Below are 23,571 nucleotides of genomic sequence, written 5' to 3' on the forward strand. Positions count from 1 at the left end.
TACGGAAGATATTGCCTTGATTTATTTAGCAGGACTGTCACGTACTCACTGATTTGTAAGTGTTTTCTTTCGTTTTTCTGTTGTGTCTACACGCATATTAAAAAAAAAAAAAAATTGGTTAAAAAAAAAAAAATTGTTGAACTTTTCAGAATTGACCATATGGCAAATTGTTAAGCAAATTTCTCGGCTGAAAGCTGTACAGCACAGTCAACTGTTCTTATCTATTGGTTTAGTGTAGACATGTGTTGCTGCACAGGCATTGCTTGTTTTTAATGTGACTGCGGGAATTAATGCATGTCAGTCATATACTAGGTTAGATTTAATTTTTGAAGATCTTTCATTAAGGCAGTCTACCTAGTCTTGTAAGGGTTCTTGTATCAGCAGAAAAAATGCAGAAAGCATTGTTGATGTACCTGTATCAAATGGTGAACTAGTCAGAGTAAGGGTTGACCTGAAACACATATTTATATTCATATTTAACCATGTATAAAAATGCAGTTTAAGGTGCACAGAGGCAACCCATTGCAGTTCCCTTTGTTTGAACATAGAAGTCACCAATATATAAAAAATAGTTCTTTATCAAGGTGATTTTCACCATTTCCAGGGGACGAAGCTCTTCACCTTGTGTGGTCTTTCACTTTTCTCTAGGTAAAGCTCAATTACCTTTTGTGCTTGGACATGTGGATATGTGGTGTACAGAGATATCACATCCTAGGTCACTAATAACTGTGTGTCTCGAATAAATGGAAGGCCCAAAATGTGGTTGATGAAATCTGTTGTGTCCTGAACATAGGATGTTGTGATTTTCGGAAAAGGTTTCAAGAACACATCCACATACTTTGAGAATGGTTCTAAAATAGAGGCACACCGGACAAGGCTGGTCTTCCTGGCAGTTTAATGAGTTTGTGCTTGTCTTTGGGAGAAGTTGCAGTACTGATGTCCTTGATGATCCATTAGGTAAGATACTCAAATTCCTTTGGACAAAGCCAGCCTTCATCCAGTCCCTGTTGTAATTTCTCTGTGATTTCAGTCATCATCCGTCTTGAAGGGTTGTTTCCAAGGTTTCTGTAGTAGTCCAGATCAGCTACTTGGTTAAGACACTATTTTATGTACTTGTTGTGTTACCAAAGCACTATTGTTCCCCTTTCCGTGACTGGTTTTAAGATCACTTCTTGGTTCTCTTTCAGCTCCTGGAGAGCTTTTGTGTGACTTCTGCACAGATCTGGGTGAAATATTTAAAATGTTTTCTATAGTTAGTTAATAGCAAGTAGTACCGTTTTCTCAAAGTTGATCATTTCTTCACATGCTTCATTATTAGGTGCAATGAAGGAGGATTTTTTTTCCGTAGGCCAGTTACTACTTCTTATATTCTTCCTTATACAAAAAATAACTGTGTAACCTAATCTTATGAAAAAAGTCAATAATGTCAGTTTTCAATCTGGTGAAAACTTTCGGTCCTGAATGTACCAATAAAAGTCCCTTAGATAGAAAGGACTGTTCTCTTGCCAACACATCTGAGATATTATTTATGGGGCTCATCTCTTGTATAACCGTCAATATGTTCTCCGTTCCCGTGGTGGTTCTCCTCAGCCTCTCCCCTCTGCCTCTACCTAAAAAAGCTTCAGATATGGCTTGACTGTAATCATTGGAGGAGCCTTCTCCCAGGTTCAATTGGTTGCCTGATTTAGCTGATGATGTGCTCCAGAATGTAATGAATCTTTCACATGAGCAGCACTGTCAATAAAGGTTTTTGGCAATTCAGGCCTACAATAGAAGCCTTCCTTCAGATATGTATAAACCTGCTCAAGCTTAACGTTCTTTTTATCCTTCTGAAGAATTGTAAGCTTCTGGTCAACTGTGAATTCTTTGAATTTCTCTATTTGTTTTTCAACATGTACAAGAAAGTCCTTGCTTTTGTGATAATTTCAAGGTATCTTATTGTGCCCTTAATTGCTGATTCACTAGACGTTCTAATTTACAAATTATTTGTGCTGACTCAGTACAGAGGACCATCTAGTCCCTACTACATATAGTACCAATACAACTGAAGATTTTTTGTAAATTAGACCCGCTGTAAATATGACTGGGATTTTTTTAACTTGAAGACTGAAAGGTATTTGTTTTACGAGGCAGACTCTGAGTGATGGCCGTTTAGTGTTTCACTCTCAGGGCACCCATATATCCCACAGTATATCACAAGTGGTACAGTTTTAAGGAGTATTTCTGTAGGGCTCTTCAAACACTGGTGTAGCTTCTCGCAGTGAATTTTCAACACTAATTTGGATAGTTTTCTTGACCTTAGAACTGCTGCTTATTCCTTCTGCCTTATCTGTTTATATGCCTGCCTGAGAAATATTAAGCAGGGATTGGTCATGAACTGCATCGTGAGGATCCTAGATAGCCCCAGGATGAGATAATGGGATCCTTCCTCTTTTTGTCTAATGGGTATTAGGACTATTGTCCCCCTTGCAACTCTGACAAAGAGATTGAAGAGTTGTTATTGTTTTGCATCATTTATTATTGTGTTTGATTCTGATGAAGATGGAAGTGAAATTCAGGCTAATCCACTGAAACATGTGTCAATGTTTTTAAACTACCTACTGCTTTTGGCTACACAAGGAGGAAATATTTCATATTGCCACCTTGACATTTGGACTATGGGGGTCATTCTGACCCCGGCGGGCGGCGGGAGCCGCCCGCCTGAAGGGAACCGCCAGAATACCGCTGCGCGGTCAAAAGACCGCCGCGGGTATTCTGGGTTTCCCACTGGGCTGGCGGGCGACTGCCAAAAGGCCACCCGCCAGCCCAGTGGGAAACACCCCTCCATTAGGATGCCGGCTCCGAATGGAGCCGGCGGAGTGGAGGATATGCGACGGGTGCAGTGGCACCTGTCGCGTATTTCAGTGTCTGCAAAGCAGACACTGAAATACAAAGTGGGGCCCTCTTACGGGGGCCCCTGCAGTGCCCATGCCATTGGAAGCAGGTTAACTATTTTGGGTGGGTGGTGAAGTATCTGACTCCATCCGCTCCCACTGGTGGTACGCCCAGCTTTATCTCAGGGCGAGCCAAGCAGCACATGGGCATGTGACGGTCTTTTTGCTCGATCTAGGCAGACTGCGTTCCCTGGTGCTTTCATTTGCTTTCCATTGAAGTTATCTAGCAGAAGGAAAGGGCGTGGAGGAAGAATACATTTAGCAGGAATGACCTTGGAGTGACGCAGCCGGGATTTCTCTTCCTTCTGCAGGGCTGGTTAGATTTTGACAGAAAAGGGCTCCAAATATGGGCTTGTCTTCGGCAGAGTGATCCCTATCTAACACCACATATTTGCACTTTAACGAGTGAGGTTTTCTTACAATGGAATTTGTTTTCTTTTTCTGCACACTAAGCAAAGTACTTGTTACCCTGTGCATGCTTCCAGCGATTCAGAGTAGTTTTTTTTTTTCTGTGCAAACCGTAGTCTAACTTTTTAGAACAGACAGCAATAAGCAGCCTGCCACAGTGTGATACACTTACAAACGAGAAAAAAATGCCGAGATGGAAAAGGTCAACATAAAACACAACGCTATGGTAGCAAAAGCGAACACCTCTCGAAAATCCGTGGGACCAGCGGCGTAACAAAGGCCCCGCAGCCTCCGCGCTCCAGGGGCTCCCTCAGCACAGTACACCGTGGGCAGGGCTGCTTCAAGTGGAGGGGGACCCCTACAGGTACTGTGCAAGGGGGCCCCTCAAGTTTCGTTACGCCACTGATTGTGACACAAGTGTCCGCCAAAATGTAACTCTGTAGGTCCTGGTTGGCCGTTGAACTTTACACCTCCTGGTGCGCGGTTGTGTTATCTTCCAGCGAGCACCTTCACCTGAAACGGTAGAGAAGTGAGCATTTTTCCAACTTTGCAGCGCTCACATCAAGTCCCGGTCTCTTGGGGCTTCACGGGGAACCACCACAAAAAGCAGAATTTGGAAAAGGAAACGGAACCGGATATACATCTGGTAAATCTTTTAAATGTAATCACTCACTGATGTACTCACGACATTTAATTAAATGTAAAATAAAAGGCAGCCTGGGGAGGAAATTCGAAAAGAGGAGCACCATCGCACTTGCTCATATAAATTGGAACCCGACTGCCAGTTTCATGTTGTGCGGTACGAAAAATGGGGCGTCTTTATGGGAGGATGATTTTCAATGCATGGCTGGCCCGGGAGGACGCGCGCGCTGCAGTCTGTCCGCCCCGCCTCTTCTCCTGCATGGGAGGTGGAGGGAGCAGGGGCGCGCGCGCTGGACATTCCCCGCCGTCTGCCTGACAGCTATAAAGCGGACACAGGGATAAGGCAGGGGCAGCCACTGCAGCTCCTGTGCTCAGCAAGTGCCTGGGGGTCTGGGCTGTGAGGGTCCAGTGCAGGCAGCAAGCGCAACCTCTAGTGCACTATAACATTCACTGAGTCCCGAGAGCATCCTCCCGAGGGCACCACATCTCGAGGGCACCACAGTGTCCCCTGAGGGTTCACCAAAGTGTCCACAACGCAGCCTACTGTCCACCGCTTACCAAGGTACATCACAGCTTCCTGAGCGCCAACACCCCGCCACCAGCCCGCCACCACCACCACCAGCATATCTTTAGTGTATTACAGCATTCCCGGAAGGTACAACGACCATACATACCCCTTGGGTGCGCGCGCCTCGTGTTTGCACACCTCAGCTGTCCACGTGCAGCATCAATGTAGCCACACACAGCACCCTTCAATAATACCACAGCGCTCCCTGAATATAGCGCAGCTGCGCCGGCTGCCGCACTACATACAGCATTTCATTGTCATCTCGCGCCCAACGCCCTCCACGGGTCACCTGAAAAGCACCCTGCGCCTTAGAGAACACCTGCCGCCTCAGCGCCTCGCGCCGTCCCACGATCCTTCTCCCGCCGAACTTGGGATAGACCGCTGCCACTTGCAGGTAAGGCCTGGTCGTCTGCAATGATTTTCAAGGTGGTGGGGTTTGTGTGAAAAGACTCATCGCCATGTAAATGATCTTCATGGTCCATGCTGATGGGTCCAGTGACTGCAGAAGAGTTGTGTAACTCCACTCCGTTGCCTGTCCTGCCTGTGTGATGATTTCCTCCCTGCAGACATGCTCATGGATTTGTATCATTACAAGGTATACCGGGATCAGTGACTTCAGTTAGATACTCTTGTTAACCACATCGTTTTGAAAAGTGCTGGCAGTGTTTTTTGTTTTTTTAAGAGAGCGTGCCCTAAAAGCAGGGTTCTGGGGGGGTTCGGGTTCATTGAAATGCAGAGAAGAGTGTTGTGCAAAGTGGTGCCCGTTGCTTGAAAACATCACAAAAAAAGGTTCTGTGTCTGGAGAAGGGTGTCTGTTCATTGAAATAATAGTAAGAGAAATCTGTGTTTGTAGACGGATACATTGGAATGCCGATAATAGGGTTCCGTGTTTAGAAAGGGATGTCTGCAAACTGAAATAATAAGAGTGTTTTGTGTCTGGAGATGGGTGCTTGTTCAATGAAATAATGAGATGAGGGTTCTGTGCCTGGAGAGGTGTACTTGTACAATTAAATAATGTATTGAGGGTTTGCCTGGAGAGGGGTACCCGTACAATGAAATAATGAGATGAAGGTTCTGTGCCTGGAGAGAGGTACCTGTATGAAGAAATATTGAGATGAGGGTTCTGTGCATGGAGAGGTGTACTTGTACAATTAAATAATGTATTGAGGGTTTGCCTGGAGAGGGGTACCCGTACAATGAAATAATGAGATGAAGGTTCTGTGCCTGGAGAGAGGTACCTGTATGAAGAAATATTGAGATGAGGGTTCTGTGCATGGAGTGGTGTACTTGTACAATGAAATAATGAGATGAGGGTTTTGTGCCTGGAGTGGTGTACTTGTACAATGAAATAATGAGATGAGGGTCCTGTGTCTGGTGGGGTGTACTTGTACAATGAAATAATGAGATGAGGGTTCTGTGCCTGAAGAGGTGTACTTGTACAATTAAATAACAAGATGAGGGTTCTGTCCCTGGAGAGGGGTACCTGTACAATGAAATAATGAGATGAGGGTTCTGTGCCTGAAGAGAGGTACCTGTATGAAGACATATTGAGATGAGGGTTCTGTGCCTGGAGAGGGGTACCTGTACGAAGAAATAATGAGATGAGGGTTCTGTGCCTGGAGAGGGGAACCTGTACAATGAAATATTGAGATGAGGGTTCTGTGCCTGGAGTGGTGTACTTGTACAATGAAATAATGAGATGAGGGTTTTGTGCCTGGAGTGGTGTACCTGTACAATGAAATAATGAGATGAGGGTCCTGTGTCTGGAGGGGTGTACTTGTACAATGAAATGATGACAAGAGGGTTCTGCGTCTGGAGAGGGGTATCTGTACACAGAAATAACGAGAGGAGGGTTCTGTGTGTGTAGAGGAGTGTCTGTACACAGAAATTACGAGAGGAATGTTCTGTGTCTGGAGAGAGGTGTATGTACACAGAAATAACGAGAGGAGGGTTCTGTGTGTGGAGAGGAGTGTCTGTACACAGAAATAACGAGAGGAGAGTTCTGTGTCTGGAGAGAAGTGTATGTACACATAAATAACGAGAGGAGAGTTCTGTGTCTGGAGAGGGGTGTCTGTACACAGCAATAACGGGAGGAGGGTTCTGTGTCTGGAGAGGGGTGTCTGTACACAGAAATAACAGGAGGAGGGTTCTGTGTCTGGAGAGAGGTGTATGTACACAGAAATAACGAGAGGAGGGTTCTGTGTGTGGAGAGGAGTGTCTGTACACAGAAATAACGATAGGAGAGTTCTGTGTCTGGAGAGAAGTGTATGTACACAGCAATAACGGGAGGAGGGTTCTGTGTCTGGAGAGGGGTGTCTGTACCCAGAAATAACGGGAGGAGGGTTCTGTGTCTGGAGAGAGGTGTATGTACACAGAAATAACGAGAGGAGGGTTCTGTGTCTGGAGAGAGGTGTATCTACACAGAAATAACGGCAGGAGGGTTCTGTGTCTGGAGAGGGGTGTCTGTACACAGAAATACCAAGAGGAGGGTTCTGAGTCCGGAGAGATGTACCTGTACAATGAAATGATGCTAAGAGGGTTCTGTGTCTCGTGAGGGGTGCCTGTACCCTGAAACAATGATAGGAGAGTTCTGTGTCTGCATGGGAGTTTGCTTTCATTGGATCTCTGTGAGGATGGCTCTGTGTCTAGGGAAGGATGCCTATTGATTTCAACCCTTTAAAGTGTGTTTTGATGAAGTGGGCTGTCTGCGAAGTGGTACCCGGACTTTACCATGCTTTTTAAAGAGTGACAAGTATGATCTTTGTTAGAAGGGTGGTGCGTGCCTGGGGGCAGGGTCCCAGGCCTCCAGAGGGATGAGTGTGGCCTCAAATTCTGGGCGGACGGGTAGGTTTTAAGCAGAGAGGTCCTGTTTATTTGTTCTAATTGGTTGAATAGATACACTAACTCGCTCTTTTCAGTGTTTTTCTGGGTTCTGTGTCCTCGGAAAGGTACCCGTTGAAGTAGCACGTTATAAAATCACGACAAAAGGTTCTACATCTGCGAAGGGGCGTCTGTTCACAGGAATACAAGGCAGTACACTACAACGCAGCTTTATTGGTATGGCCAAGCACGTGTTGCCCTAGTAGAAACATTTCATGATGCGCTGGAAGTGCTGTCTGCGGAGAGATCCCATTTCATTCAATTGTTTTATAAGTGCTGGGAGTAAAATTCGGTATCTGCAGTGGGATACACATATATTCAGATGTTTTACAAACTGCTGGGATAAGGGTCCCCTAACTACAGAGAAGTATCCACTAATAGCAAAGGTTTACAGAGTGTCCAATCAGGTGGGTGTCTCTGAGGAGGTACCTGTGGATTTCAAATGCTGGGAGGAGGGTGATTGTCTGACGAGGGTCACCCACTCATTTAAATGCTGGGAATAGGGTTCTTTGTATTGAGTTTGTTACCCACACTTTAAAATGTTTGTATAGGGGTTCTTGTCTAGAAAGGGCCTGCCACTCAGTGAAATGCTGAGAGGAGGATTCGTGTCTGGAGACGGGTTCCCACTCATTGGAATGCTGGAAGTAGGGGTCGGGGTATGCAGAGGGGTGCCTATTCATTTGAAGTGCTGGAAACAAGATTCTAGGCCTGCACATATTTACTCCAAAGGATTGCGGGAATTGTTTAGTGTTTGCAGAATGGTGCTTTTCATGGAAATGCTGGGAGGAGGTTTCTATGTCTGGAGAGGAGTACACGCTCACTGAAACACTGGGAGGAGGGTTCTGTGTCTGTAGAGGGGTATTTACTCAGTGAAATACTGGGAGATGCTGTGATGAGGTTTATGTGTCTGGAGAGGGGTACCCACTCGTTGAAGCACTGGGAGCAATACCCACACATTCAGATACTGTGACGAGGATTTTGTGTCTGGAAAAGGGTACCCATTCATTGAAACACTGGGAAAGGTACCCCACATTCAGATGCTGGGAGGAGGATTGTGTGTCTGAAGAGGGGGGTCAGCTCTTTGATACATTGGCAGGGGTACCCACACAATCAAATGCTGGGAGGAGGTTTCTGTGTCTGGACAGGGGTACCTGCTCACTGAAACCTCCAGAGGGGTACCCACATATTCAGATGCTGGGAAGGGGGTTCTGTGTTTGGAGAGGAATACCCGCTCATTGATACACTGGGAGGGGTACGCACACATCCAGATGCTGGGAGAAGGGTTTGGTGTCTGAAGAGGGGTACTCCCTCATTGAAACACTGGGAGGAGTGTCAACACATTCAGATGCAGGGAGGAGGATTGTGTGTCAGGAGAAGGGTACTCACTCTCTGAAATACTTGGAGGGGTACCCACTGATTCAGATACTGGGAGGAGATGTCTGTGTCTGGAGAGGGGTACCCACTGATTTAGATGCAGGAAGGAGGGTTCTGTGTCTGGAGAAGGCCCCCGCTCATTGAAATATTGGCGGGGAGGACCCACACATTCAGATGCTGGTTGGGAGGTTCTGTGTCTGGAGAACGATATCCCGGGATTTAAATATTGGGAGGAGAGTTCTGTATGTGGTGAGTGGCTCCCACTTTTGAAATGCTGGAAGGACGATCCGGTGCCTGGAGAGGGACCCAATAAGTGAATGGGAGGATGGTCGTGTATCTGTAGAGGTGTACTTGCTTATTGAGATGCTGAGAGGAGGGTTCTGTGGCTGGTCAGTGATAGCTATTCATTAAACACTGGGGGGGGGGGTGACCTGCTCGTTGAAATGGTGGGAGAAGGGTTCTGTGGCTGGTGAGGATACCCATTCATTAGCATGCTGGGATTAGAGTTCTGTGTTTGGTGAGGGGTACCCACTCTTTACAACACTGGAAGAGGTACCCACAGACTAAAGTGCTGGAAGGAAAGTCCAGTGTCTGGAGAGGGACACATGTTCATCAAATGCTGGTAGGAGAGTTCTGAGTTGGTGACAGGTACCCATTCCTTGAAACACTGGGAGGGGTATCTAGTAATTAGAATGCTGTAAGGAAAGTCCAGTGTATGGAGAGGGATACCCATTCATTAAAATGCTGGGAGGAGACTTCTGTGTCTGGAGAGGGGGGCCCACTCATTGAAATGCTGGGAGGAAGGTTGTGTGTCTGGAGAGGGGGTATCCATTAATTGAAATGCTTGGAGGAGGGTTCTGTGTCTGGAGAGGGTACCCATTCATTGAAATGCTGGGAGGAGGGTTCTGTGTCAGGAGAGGGTACTCATTCATTGAATTGCTGGGAGGAGGGTTCTGTGTCTGGAGAGGGGTACCCATTTATTGAAATGCTGGAAGGAGGGTTCTCTGTCTGGAGAGGGTACCATTCATTGAAATGCTGGGTGGTGGGTTCTGTGTCTGGAGAGGGGGTACCCATTCATTGAAATGCTGGGAGGAGGGTTCTGTGTGTGGAGAGGGGTACCCATTTATTGAAATGCTGGAAGGAGGTTCCAGTGCCTCGAGATGGACACCCGTTCATTTAGATGCTAGGAGGGGTACACACATATTGAGGTGCTGGGAGGAGGTTTGTGTGTCTGGACAGGGGGAACCACACACTGGGGGGAGTACAGACTCATTCAGATGCTGGGAGGAGGTTTCTGTGTTTGGAGAGGGGTACTCACTCATTCAGATGCTGGGAGGAGGTTTCTGTTTTTGGAGAGGGGTACTCGCTCATTCGGATGCTGGGAGGAGGTTTCTGTGTTTGGAGAGGGGCACTCGCTCATTCAAACGCTGGGAGGAGGGTTCTGTGTCTGTGGAGGGATACCCGCTAATTGAAATATTGGCAGCGGTACTCACACATTCAGATGCTAGGAGTAGGGTTGTCTATCTAGAGAGGAATATCCATTGATTAAAAATGCTGAGAGGAGAGTTCTGTGTCCAGAGAGCGGTACCCCTTCATTGAAATGTGGGGAGAGGGTTTTGTGCCTGGAGAGGGACCCATTCATTGAAATCCTGCGAGGAGAGTTCTGTGTCAAGAAAGGGACACCCATTCATTGAAATGCTGGAAGAAGGGTTCTGTGTCTGGAGTGGGGTACACGTGTATTGAAAGCTGCAAGGAGAGTCCTGTGCCTTGAGAGCGATACACTTTCAGGGAACTCCCAGGAGGATGATTCTGTGCTACTGGAAGGGTACATGCTCATTGACATGCTGGTGAATGGTTCTGTGCCTTGAGAGCGGTTTCTGCTCATTGAAATGCTGTGCCAAGGATTCTGTGAGTCAATAACCATTCATATGATTCAGTTGATGTCCTAGGCAGCCACTGCTGAAAGAAACAAGTATTTTATATGCCTTGTTGTGCATTATTAGATGAATTTAAAGCACAAGGTCTTTTTGTGAACTGTAGAGATATTTCTAAAACTTTCTGGAATATTGAGGCTGTACAGATTTTGCTTTTTCAGTTGCTTGATATAGCTGGATAGGCCCCCAATTGGGGGACGTTGCTTTTTCAGTTGAACATGAAATATTGCTATTATCTGGAAGGCCGATCAATTACTTTATCAATGATAACCTTTAAATGCCATCCAGTGTTTTAGTAGATAGAGGATACCGTAGGAACTGCCGGATGCCATTTGGGTAGGTCAGATGAACCCCTCAGTCTTTCTGCCTTAACCACACTCAAAAATGTTTTGTTTCTCTGCAAAGGATCAGAATACATGAATGATTGTGTAAACTCCATGGCCCTACACAAAGCCTAAAGCAGCATGCTCACTCTATCTATGCCCTCGCCGTTTATCCCATTTTTACTGACATCCTTCCCTCTGTTCCCATTTCTTGAGTCTCAAAGTTCTTTCATATAGGTGAAAGGTTAAACATGTCATACTACAACCTATCAAAAATAAAAGAACCCCTCAAGAATAAAGGTAGCAATTGGATATGAACATTAAGGAATAAGAATGCTACCAATAGCATAAACAATTCCCGAGAACCTGCATGGTTGGCCAGTGGAAACCTTAAGCGTACTGTAGCATCATCAGGGTCTTGGATGTGATCCAGCTCTGGGCACTATTTCTAGATCTGGAGTTCGATGAATGTTTTTGCAAGTTCCAAGGGGTGAGGAGACACACAAACTTTCTTATACAAATTACTTGTGTAACCTATTGGCCACACATTGAATTTCAGAAAACAAATAAAGTTCAAAGGACTTTATTACAGACTCAAAGTCAAGCTTAAAAATGATTCTCAAAACCATTGTATAGAAGTGTAAAATCACCAAAGGAGAATTAAGGTGTCACACAGCATTGAATTTATTCAACATGTGCAGACCCAATCTTTCATTGGCGATAATGTAGAAAATGAGAAAAGCATCTGATTCATTAAATGCAGGTACAAGTTTCCCTGCCTAACTTTTAGACCTAAATTCCTAACTAACCAAAACACTAAAATAATTTCAGGAGAAAGGTGTCTGCACTGCAGAACGTCTGTAAATGAGAAAGGTATCAGTAGCATGAAGTTACTTAGGAAAATAGAGTGTGGTCCGCTCTGATCAAGGGGCAAAGGAAATCTAAATCTATAACTAGCTAACCACACTTAAATCTTGATTCTTTCAGAAATTGACATCACAGCCAGAACCTTCCACTGAGCAACAGTTCACAAAATAAATTGTCTAATTGACATTTAAGCCTTTTGAAGATAAATCAGTTCAACCTTGGTTTACTCCCCTGCTCAGGAATTTCAGATGGGAGTTTGGCTACCATCTCCAAGTTACTCCTCTCGAACTTGGGAACACAACTTCACCGTCTTATCTTCTTTGTTTAATGATATCTTTATTAGCCAAACATTTGTACACATTGCACCTGCAGCTTAGGAATATATGCAATGAAATAAGCTTTCACATTGGAGGTTAGAAATACAAAGAAGAATTAGGGCCTTGACTCTGGCCAAGCTAAAAAAACACATTAATTCACTTTGGGTTAAATGGTTTTCCACACATTTCACATGGTGAATATAAAATGATTACAGAAAATAACATTTCTAAAATACAATAACATAAACATACTTGCAAAACGATTAATAAATGTGGTTTACGTGAAAAGTTATATTCATAAGTGCACTTTACTCGTATTGATTTTGGTACACCACGGTATATGAAAAGTTACTTTCACATATTTACATAAGAATATAACCACTCCTTTATTTAATCCTTAATTAGACATAATGGCACAGCCAAGTTATGCCCTCTCAGATGCAAAGTGTCCGTTAAATGCTACAAGGGGTCTAGCCTTACCAGCACTCTGTCAGGCTGCCAAAACAGTTGGCAATGGTTTTTATCCTCAGAGCAGGGATGGAGGAAGATCAAATCCCAGGCAAATCCCAGGCATATATAAATATTGCTGTCAAAGGGGAATCCTGGTTATTCATTCAACACTACCATGGACATGTGCGTTACTAGTGAGGGTATTCCTGTGGTTTCCTTCTTGCTGATGGATATTTGCATATGCAATTTAAAATATCATTTGGAATACTTTATCCCAAAGGATGTAGCATTGATTGGCTCAGGGGTGTAAGATCTTTTATTGCAAAGCCATTGTTAAGCTGTTAGTTTACTCTAACACAGTCTCTGCTTAATTTTTGAATGGATTTTTTAAATAAATGTACATTAAAAAATATATGTTATTATGAAACTTTAAAAAATTGAACCTTTTCTGCAAAGTGTGTGACTCTGTTATCCGTTTATTGGTTGGCATTATAGGGGTTATTACAACTTTGGAGGAGGTGTTAATCCGTCCCAAAAGTGACGGTAAAGTGACGGATATACCACCAGCAGTATTACGAGTCCATTATATCCTATGGAACTCGTAATACGGATGGTGGTATATCCTCCACATTTGGGACGGATTAACACCTCCTCCAAAGTTGTAATAACCCCCTATGTGTGTTGGGTGTGTGTATTACATGCCGTGTGTGTATCGGGTGCCATGTATTGCTTGATTCCACCCAGTATGTCAGGGATGTATAATATTCTAAGTGGCAAGAGTGTGTCTGTCTTATGAGTATGCATGTCAGGAGTGTGGGTCTGTCCAGAGTGTGCAGAGTCAGGAGTATGGAGGATGGAGGCAGGAATGTGCATCTGTAACACATGGACTATTCAAGCATGTGGCTGTATTGCATAGAGTGTGTGTATCCATCAGGTGTGTAGGGTTTCTATATCATTCTGAGAGCATATAGAAGAAAGAGTATTTCCAAGTGTACTGAAGTATACAATAAAAAGTGATGGATGGAATGCTTGAATTAATGTCAGCCACTGTGTTGTGTTCCATTTTATGGAGTACCTGGCTTGGTGGTTCGGGCTGCATTGTTCTTATTGGAGCTGTGGCAAGACTGATATGAATATGGTTATGTCCAAACTGAGATGGCATGGTGTGCAAAATAATAATATACTGTGATGTGTGATGTGCTAGAGTAATTACCAGGGGCTGAGATAAATTCAAGCATTCCATCCATTACTATGTCAGTGTGACACACTAACTGGGAGTGGTATGCTCAGGCCTGGGACCAGTGCATACTGTGCCACTTGAACCAAGCTATTCCCAACTGATGAGCCGGAATAAGTGTGAAACCAGTCTTAAGTTGCTTGCCTTCTGATTAAGCGGTGACTTGGCCGGGTATTCAGACTGGACTATTCCTATTGGACCATGTACAGAACTGAGTTGTATATTATTGTGTCCAAACTCAGGGGGCATGGTATGCACAATAATGATAGACTGGGATGCAGCATCAAGTATTTGTCAGTGTCTGAGATTAATTCAAGTACTCCATCCATCACTTTTTGTATATTTCAGTGCAACACCCTAGATGGGACAGTTATGCCCAGACATGGGTCCGCTGCATACTGTGCCACTGAACCAAGTTGTACCTGACTGATGAGCACTAATAATGGCAAACAGAGTCTTTGGTTGCTTGTGTTCTGGTTCATGGGGGAAAAGGCTTAGCAGTTAAGGCTGAACTGCTGGAGCAGGATCAAGACTGAGCTGCATATGGGTAGGTTCAAACTAAGTTGTCATGGTGTGCAAAATAACAATCAACTGGGATGCAGCCAGAGTAAATACCCATAGCTGAGGTCAATTCAATAATTTAATTCATCACTCTTTTGTATACTTCAAGAGGTAGCAAGAGCAAGCACTGAAAGTAATATTAGGGAAGTAGTAAGGAGGGGAAGAGACTCAGAACTCAAACAGTCAGACACAATTGTTTACTATCCAGCCAACTGCTTGGTATTCAGTGTAAAGAACGAACGTTAGTATCACAGTAAAATGGAGTACTAAGGTTAGATAGGGATGGGACTATATCTAAAAAGTTAATGATATGACCAATGGGTTCTAGTCAAGTACTACTCCCTCTACGGTACCATTCTCCAAACTCTAGCATATCCCCTTATATCTATGATGACTTTCCCATGATTCCATCTTAGGCAAGAATAGGCATAGGTGCAAGTTCACTAAGCTGTCACTACGCATGCACTCTGTGGGTCAGTTTGAACAGAAGTTTTTAAGCCCAGAGAGTTCACACGGGTATTGAAAATTCATATGGCAGGATTAACTGTGTGCCTTCCTGATGCAGTCTTTCAGACATTTGAGATTGAGCCTGCTCAGCAGACATATACTGGCTGGGTCTGGATGGTTTGGTTGTTGGGCTGTCATTGTCAGCATCTTCTTCAGCATCACTTGACTGCAGAAGCAGCCTTGCTCTCACCTGGTTTGCTGAGGGCATTGGTGAAGCAGGAAGTTTGACAGGTGGTCATTGTCTTCAGCAGTTGCAGCATCTACGCCCGGGGCAGCTCTGCTGCTTCAGCGGTGATAACAGCTCCTCGGGGATGTGTCTTTCGAGTATACTGCATGGGTGCCTGATGGCACATTCATCCTTTGTTTAAAGTTTTGTTACTCAATTCCCTACATGGACAAGATTCTGTGGGACTGGACTACCCCCTCACAACTCAGATCAGTACTGGAGTTGCTTCAGTCTGTAGTCTGCTTCTTCTGGGTGCATATTCTGGGTGCTTCACTCTTACATGAGGGACATGGCTAGATTTCTCTTCCTGGACAGTATCTCCTTCTTCAGGCTCAGGAACTCTCATTCCTTCTCTGAGTAAACAGGCTGGCAGACAGGCTTCCAGGAGCTAGTCAGACCCACATCTTCTCCAGCAGGTTTTTCTGCATACAGATATTTCTTCGCCTCTGAGAGGTTGGCTGCCATTCAGACACCAGGACTTGTCTTGCAGCAGCTCAGTGAATATGCTGCAAGACTCTCCACTCCTTAGGCCAACAAATCTAGACCTGGGACAAGGACTGTGGATCCAGTGTCTAAGGTTCTGGAACTGTTTTGAAGTGATTCCCTTTCAAATGTCATCTTCAGGTGTAGTGCAAGTACCACCTTTGTGCAAGCTGGGCACAGCAGCTAGTGATGAAGATGACAACTCCATGCAGGTGCATTCAACACATGAGCAGAGTGAAGTACAAATTCTCAGTACCTGTCTGTTGTCAGCCTTACTGAAGTAGCAATCAGCTGTTCAGATTCCTCATGACCTCAAGAAAGAAGAAGGACTGCTGGGCTGAAAACCCCACAGAGAAGAGGAGACATCAACTGACTCGGCCCGCGCCCTACTGGCCGGTCTCCTACTTCGAAAAGCTGCACAAGAAGAAGCAATGCGTTCTGCAGGACCAGCGACTCCTGAAAAGCCTCCAGGGGACTCCCTGCATCATCGAGGACCAAGAAACTCCCATGGACAGCAGACCTGTCCAACAAGAAGACCAAGAAACCATCTTTAAAGGGACTCTCACCTCACTCCAGAAGCATGAGTCCAAACTACTCTGCACCTGACAACCCCGGCCCACGTCCTGAGAAAACATCTAGCCAGAGAGGATCCCCAGGCGATTCCGACTATGTGTCTACAAATCCCCATGACGACGCCTGCAGAGTGAATCCCGAGGACCCCCCTGACCGCGACTGCCGGGGACAAAGATATCCGTTGCCCGGAGAAGCACTGCACTCACAGCCCCCAGGCCTGAGAGAAACCAACCACCGGTGCAGCAACGACCAGCAGGCAGCCCTCACCCTTGCCCAGTTGGTGGCTTGCCCGAGAAACCCCCCTGTGCCTTGTCTGCAGCGCCTAAGTGACCCCTTGATCCCTCCTTAGAGTTCTATTGAGAACCCGACGCCCTGTTTGTACACTGCACCCAGCCGCCCCTGTGCCGCTGAGGGTGTGGTTTTTGTGTCTACTTGTGGCCCCCCAGTGCTCCTCCAAACCCCCCTGGTCTGCCCTACGATGACGCGGGTACTTACCTGCAAGCAGACCTCCTGTTTGGCCTCTGCCCCTAACCAGCCCTGTGTTGCTGATGCTAGGGGCTACCTATGCCCCTGACACTGAACCCGTAAGTTTGTTACTTACCTCAGAAACTGTACTTTACTTACCTCCCCCAGGAACGGTTTTCACTGTGTAAGGCCTATCTCTCTCATAGGTTAACATGGGGGCTGCCTTTAAATATCCTTAAAGCGCAGATTCTCTTTGAGAGCAGATACAAATTTGGAGTATAGGGTTTCTGAGCTCACAATTTAAAAATACATCTTTTAGTGAAGTTGGTTTTTAGATTGTTAGTTTGAAATTGCCACTTTTAGAAAGTAGGCATTTTCTTGATTAATCCATTCTGTGACTCTGCCTGTCTGTGGATTCCCCTTCTGGGTAAGTTTGACAATTGGGCTGTTCACACCTCTCCTCTACACAGTGACGCAAAGGGGGCTTGGGTGTAGCCTGCATATCTTGATTAGCCATCTGTGCTGGACGGGAGGGGAGGAGTGGTCACTCACACCTGAAAGGACTGTGCCTGCCCTCACACAATGCCGTCCCTGACCCCTTGTGAGTGTCTGAGGCCTGGTCTGGACAAGGAAGGATCTTGCAAACACTTGAGACTTTGCTTTGAAGTTTGCCAACTTCAAAGGCAGAACTGGGTATAAGAAGAAGACCCAAAACCCCAGACTTTTAGAATCTTCCTGGAATCAAGAGGAGCCTCTGCAAGGAGAAGAGATGAAGAGCTGAAGGAGGAGTACTGTCCCTTTGCTTTGCTGCTTTGCTGGACTGGCCTGTAGTTGCTGCTTCAGCCTGAAAAGAGTGAACTTTGCTGTGTGTCCTGCTTGAGAAAATTCTCCAAGGGCTTGGAGTAGAGCTTGCCTCCTGTTGGAAGTCTCAGGGACACCAAAGACTTTAGTTTCCTTGACCTGAGGCACTGCGACCTGTGGCCCTCATTATGACCCTGGTGGACGGGGGAGAAGTGGCGGTAAAACCGCCAACAGGCCGAAGAAAAAAAAAAATGGAATTATGACCGGTTACCGCCATGGTCATCCGCCACGTCTCCACTCCGACCGCCAGGGCGGTGACGACCGCTGGGCTGGAGACTTTGGTCTCCAGCCCAGCGGCCATCACCAGACCGCCGGCAGTATCAGGACCCTGCATACCGCCATGGATTTCAGGTGGTTTGGAACCGCAACGAAATCCAAGGCGGTAGGCACTATCAGTGCCAGGGAATTCTTTCCCTGGCACTGATAGGGGTCTCATCCACCCCCCTCCCCCACCCCCGAATCCTCCGCCCACACCCCCAGCCCCCTGTAACCCCCCAAAGGTGGCAGGACCCCCCTCCCCACCCCTACACCCAACATGCACAGACACACACCCCCTCCCCACCCCCAACCTGCACAGACACACACCCCTACGCGCACACATACACTACAACAACCCATACCTGTACACATACAAACAGACATGCAGACAGACCGACCCGCACACATTTCCCATACACACAACACACCCCCCTGCATGCATACACGCATTCACACACCTTCTCTACATACTCACACGCACACCCCCATGCACGCACATAACACACAACACACAACACCCCTAACGGATGATCAACTTACCTTGTCCGTTGATCCTCCGGGAGGGGACGGGATCCATGGGGGCTGCTCCGCCACCAGCTCCCCATCACCAGAACACCGCCACACCGAATCATGGAACGTGATTCGGTGGGCGGTGTTCTGATGATGGAGCGGTGGAGGTGGAGCAGCCTCCACTTCCCCGCCGACTGCCAGTATGGCTGCTGGCGGCTCTCCATCCGAAAAAGGACGGAGGGCTGCCAGCAGTCATAATACGTACCGCGGAAAACAGCCTGCACTGGCGGTCTTCAGCACGGCGGTACCTCAAAGACCGCCGAGGTCGTAATGAGGGCCTGTGTGTTTTGTGCTGTTCAAGAGGAGAAACCACTGCTCGCCACCAATGATGCCGCTGGCCTGCACCGTGACTTGCCGATGCCAGACGGAGTCACATTGCCCCGCTTTGCACCACGACCCTGGTCTCCCTGATGCCGTCATTGGATGACTTCACCGAGCCGCTGCTCGCACCGCGACCTGTGGGCCCCGCACTTCAGCATTGCCTGCTCACACCGCAGCCTAGGCATCCTCAACGCTGCTGCTCCTGCTGACACCGGTGCCGCTGCCTGCACCGTGGCCTGTGGACACACCTCGTAAAGTACACGGAGCACCGTCTCGCACCGCAGCCCCGGTCTACCGGCGCCAGCACCATCGACTCCTGTGTCGTCACCAGGCATCCTGCCTGCACCGTGGCCTGAAGACACCGCTCATGAGGGTCACGAAGCACCGTTCTGTCCTGCACCGCTGGCTTGGGCCTACCGACGACAGTGCTTCAGCAATGACGCCGCCGCTGCCTGTACCATGACCTGTGGACACCGCACGTCGCACTGCCCCACTTCACACCGCAGCCCTGGTCTCACCGACGCCGCTGGACGCAACACTGAGCTCTGCCTGCACCGTGACCTGTGGGCACCGCACATCGCATCATTCCGCTTCGCACCGCAGCCTCAACGCCATCCATGCCGGCGCACCAGACTTCATCAGCCTGGGGTTCGATCCACAACACGTGTGACCTCAAGGGCCCGACGACTCCCTGCACCGACTCCGGACCGACACCTCCCTGCACCGACTCCGGACCGACACCACGAAGTCAGCGATGCCACTCTCCTGAGTTCACTGGGTGGATCACGACACCCTGCAAATTCAAGGTATTGTTTGCGGGTCTTCCCGACACCGTAGATGGCCCGCAACGCCACGGCTGGCCTGAACTGGTGGTTTTGTTGATCACGACGCCGTGATAGCCCCAGGTGGAGCTATTGACTTCAAGGAACTGTATTTTTGAGTAAATCTTGCAGAATTCATTTTTTTATTACTGTATGTTGGATTTTTATCGTATTTGGTCTTGTTTTATATAGATAAATATTGGATATTTTTCTAAAACTGCTGTGGTGTCCGTTTGTAGTGTTTTCACTTATTACTGTGTGTTATGTGCAAATGCTTTACACATTGCTTCTGAGATAAACCTGACTGCTCGTGCCAAGCTACCAAGGGGGTGAGCAGGGGTTATCTGATCGGGTATCTCCCTTATCCTGACTAGAGTGAGGGTCCCTACTTGGACAGGGTGCAAACCGGCTGCCAATTAGAGACCCCATTTCTAACATTGGTTGTCAGCGGTGAGGATAGGACCTGCATTTGCACTTGACCCCCAGTGATTGGTGTACACTACTACCATATCGCAGACCACTACGTACCACATACTGTGTTTTCCTTTTTGTTTTCTGGCTTCCTCCTAGAGATATTGTGATATTTTGGGACTCTTGGTTGTGAGGCCTTTGCAGAATGGAAGTCAACTTCTGGCACCTGGGGTACTTCACGTTGAGGGAGCTAAAGGTTTTCTGCAAGGAAAGGGGGCTGGCTGTGAAGAGAAGGTCCCCGAGGTGGGTCTTTGAGACACCCCTGTTTCAGTATGAGATGAAACTCTGGGAAGCAGCCATACCAGATTGTTCTGAGAAGGAGGACTACTCTGATGAGGAAAGGCAACCAGAGAGAGGAATGGCTCCTAGCTCAGGAGCTGTGGATGAGAGAGCTGGAAGAACAGCTTGAGAGAGCTGAGGCTAAGAGAGCCTTAGCCAAGGAAAAAGAAATGTTGGCAGCTCAAGAGCTGAGCTGTGAAGAGCTGACGCTGGAAGCCATGAGGTGTCATGAGATAGTCCAGTTCAGATGGTGGCAGCAAAAATCTTGTATCCAGTGCAGATGAAGAAGCGCACATGCCGAGAGATTTGGTGCCCAACTTGAAGGAGGGGGTTAAAACCCACCAGGAGGTTCAGGGGTATGAGGTGCTCCAGTGATGCACATAGTCCCTGAGGTGGATTGGGGAACTGGCATGGGGAGTCATATTCCTAGTGATAGGAGGGCCACTCTAATGGCTGTAGGTGAGAGTGGCAGGGAGAGGGGTTCCCCCCAAGTAGAAGTCCTGGTTATGGAGTGTGGAGACATCCCAGAAGAGTGTGGGTTGAGTGTCAGGGACAGTCAGGTATTGTCTCACCAGTCTTAGGGGGGTGATGTGGGGTACTTTTTCAAGGCTGAGTCACTGGATGGTAGGGTGAAGGGTAGTTTGGTTAATTCATGGGAGAGTCTGAGTGATGCAATTGCTGGAGAGCATATGTCTAGTCCTTATTTTCCAGAGCTACCCCAACACCAGGTGGAGTGTGACTTCTTTTACCCTAGGGAACTTACATTGGAGGCAGACCTCTGGGTGAGTACCAGAGAGTCTGAAGAGGCATTTGGGGTGCTCCTGAGGGGAGTGGTCTAGGTATTTCCCTTCCAGGTGAGGTGGGAAAGGATTGTAGTGTCCCTGGTAGGTCCCAGTGTAGTGGGATGGGTGAGGGATCCCATGTCCAGTCTCTGAGGAGAGGGAATGGGGTTGGGCTGAGGCCCAGGATGCCCGAAATCCAGTCCCAGGTCCTGGAGGGTTCCATGAGGGAAAGCCAGTAGAGGAGCCTCGCTTATGCCGTAGGGCCATCTGCTGAGGGAGACCCCACAGTGTCAGGAGAATTTGGGGGGGTGGCTGTAGCTAGCATCCCACCAGTTCTGGTGTCTCACAGTACCACTCCTAGTGAGGGGGTGCAGAAGTCCAGACAGAGGGTTGAGAGTGGGTGGAGAACCTGGAGGGTCAGGGGTTATCTGTAAGGTCAGAGCACCCCAGGAATGACCTTGGTGAGAACATTTCTAGGTTGGGGGGAATCCAGACTCCGCCAGATGGGCAGAGGTCAGGAGACCTGCGCCAACCAGACTCTTGTATGGCCCTTGGGGAAGGTGTTTCCCTTGTGGGGGATAGGTGTGCCCCCCAGGAAGTCCTGGTGCACCAGGAAATGGTTCAACCGCAGGGTGGTGACTCTGGGTTGGATGATCAGGTTCAGGGGGTAACCTCTTACCTGATGGGGAGTAGGTGTGCTCCCCAGGAAGTCCTGGGTTGCCAGGCAGTGGTCCAGTCTGAGGGTACAGACCCTAGACTGGAAGATCAGGTGCAGGGGGTGAACCCTTACCTGAGGGGAGGGACGGTTTGCCCAATTACCCCCCCCCCCTCATTGTGACTTCTAGGGGTACTCGCCATGGTGGGGGGTGCAGAACCCCGGGAGTAGGGGCAGGGGAGGGAGAGACTCACCCCTGACCCAAGTTCAATCTCAGGGTACAGACCCTGGATTGAAAGGCCAGATTCAGGGTGTCCCCCCTGACCTTGAGGGAGGGGCTACTGCTAACAGTGCCCCTACTGCGTTGTCTTCTGGGGAGGCCCCTCTTAGTTTGGGTGTCAAGGACCCCAGAAGGGGGACAGGGGGAGTGAAGCCTCTCCCCTGGCCCTGGTCCAACCTGAAGGTACAGACCCCAGGTTGGAAGACCAGTTGCAGGTTATCATCCCTGCACTGGTGGGAGAATTGTGCAGGACTGCTTCTACAAGGACCCTGGCTACAGTATGTATTATGCCACCCCCAGGGACCCCTTACTCAGATCATGCACACTGCCTTGCAGCTTGTGTGTGCTAGTGGGGAGAAAAGACAAAGTCGACATGGCACCCTCCTCAGAGTGCCATGCCCACCAATCACTGCCTGTGGCATAGGTATGTCACCCCTCTTGCAGGCGTTAAAGCCTTAAGGCAGGGTGCACTATACCACAGGTGAGGGCACACCTGTAGTAGCAATATGCCCCTACAGTGTCTAAGTCAATTCTTAGACATTGTAATTGCAGGGTAGCCATACTGAGTATATGGTCAGTAAATTTGTCATTACGAACTCCACAGCACCATAATGGTTACACTGAATGCTGGGAAGTTTGGTATCAAACCTCTCAGCACAATAAACCCACACTGATGCCAGTGTGGGATTTATTGAAAAATGCACACAGAAGGCATCTTAGAGATGCCCCCTGTATGTTAGCCCAACTGATAGTGTAAGGCTGACAGGTCTACACCAGCCTGCCACTTCCAGATGAGTTTCTGACCACATGGGGTGAGTGCCTTTGTGCACTCTGTGGTCAGAAACAAAGCCTGTCCTGCAGGAACTGTAATGCGTGGTGTGAGCCTCAAAAGCTCAAACCTGGTGTTACAGTGCCCCAAGGCACTCCAGCCAGTGGAGATGTCCACCCCCCAGATGAGCCCCCACTTTTGGCTGAAAGTCCTGAGGGATTATGAGAAAAACAAGGAGGAGGTACCCCCACAGCCAGGACCACCCCTAAGGTGTCCAGAGCTGAAGTGACCCCTCCCTGAGAAATCCTCCATCTTGCTTTGGAGGATTAGGACCAATAGGGATTGGGATGTGCCACCCCTCCTCAACGGGAGAGGGCAAAAGGAGGGTGTAGCCACCCTCAGAGACAGTAGCCAATGGCTACTGCCCCTGACCCTAACACACCCATAATTTAGTATTTAGGGGCAACCCTGAAACCAGCCCTTCAGATTCCTGATGACCTCAAGAAAGAAGAACAGTGGAGCTGAAAACCCCACAGAGAAGAGAATGAGGCAACAACTGACTCGGCCCCAGCCCTACCGGCCCATCTCCTAGTTCGAAAAGCTGCAGAAGAAGAAGCAGCGCGTTCTGCAGGGCCAGCGACCCCTGAAAAGCCTCGAAGGGGCTGCCTGCATCATCGAGGACCAAGAAACTCCAGGGGAAAGCGGACCTGTCCAACAAGAAGACCAAGAAACTATCTTTAAAGGGACTCTCACCTC

General features: G+C 47.9%; 1 protein-coding gene across 1 annotated transcript in view; it reads left to right on the forward strand.

Moving 5' to 3' along the window:
• Window positions 1–4,346: 4,346 nt before the first annotated feature.
• ADAMTSL2 (ADAMTS like 2) overlaps window positions 4,347–23,571 on the forward strand; it is a 181,415-nt gene continuing 162,190 nt past the window's right edge. Inside the window, exon 1 of the mRNA XM_069241556.1 lies at window positions 4,347–4,945. The gene's annotated coding sequence lies outside the window, so the exon portion shown is untranslated. The remainder of the gene's footprint in view (window positions 4,946–23,571) is intronic.

This window comes from Pleurodeles waltl, chromosome 6 (genome assembly GCF_031143425.1).
Source record: "Pleurodeles waltl isolate 20211129_DDA chromosome 6, aPleWal1.hap1.20221129, whole genome shotgun sequence".
Lineage (NCBI taxonomy): Eukaryota > Metazoa > Chordata > Amphibia > Caudata > Salamandridae > Pleurodeles > Pleurodeles waltl.